A 556-nucleotide genomic window follows, 5' to 3' on the forward strand; every position below is an offset into this window, starting at 1 on the left:
CAATAAATAGTCAGGGCAGGGATAGAAACATACGTGTATATTTCTAGTTTGAATTATTATTATTTATTTATTTTTTACATTTTGTAAATTATTACACAAATTATTTTCATTTGATTTTATTTGATCAAAATTCAACGATAATTTCTCCTACATTTGTATTGCAATAGACTTTAAGTATACATTTAATCTGAAATATATGATATGTTTAACTATGTTTTAACTAAATTATTATGTGTAAGATATGTAACGATAGAGCGTATATGTTTATATATATATACATTCTAGAGGCACAACGTGACAATATATAATAAACACATAATTGTATGTATTTATAAGAAAAGCTTATATATTTAGAAGACTTTTATTTTCTGTCGGACGCAGCGTGACGTCACGTCCGTGCACCGGTTGTTGACAGAGCGCTGATTCTTTCTGCTTCAGTGTGAACAGATCTTGATTAAACTGGTGAGAAATTAGTCCTTTTGTGTTGAATTACATGTGACTGTGATGAGAAATGAATCAACAAGTGATCGGTGTTGATCTGAATCTCGTGCTGTCT

The 556-nt window shown here is 29.5% G+C and overlaps 1 protein-coding gene across 2 annotated transcripts in view; it reads left to right on the forward strand.

Moving 5' to 3' along the window:
* Positions 1–354: 354 nt before the first annotated feature.
* The window catches only part of ubl7b (ubiquitin-like 7b (bone marrow stromal cell-derived)), a 4,827-nt gene continuing 4,625 nt past the window's right edge, over positions 355–556 (forward strand). For both annotated transcript variants that reach the window (XM_052530807.1, XM_052530808.1), the window contains exon 1: positions 355–462. The gene's annotated coding sequence lies outside the window, so the exon portion shown is untranslated. The remainder of the gene's footprint in view (positions 463–556) is intronic.

Source organism: Carassius gibelio, chromosome A18 (assembly GCF_023724105.1).
Source record: "Carassius gibelio isolate Cgi1373 ecotype wild population from Czech Republic chromosome A18, carGib1.2-hapl.c, whole genome shotgun sequence".
Lineage (NCBI taxonomy): Eukaryota > Metazoa > Chordata > Actinopteri > Cypriniformes > Cyprinidae > Carassius > Carassius gibelio.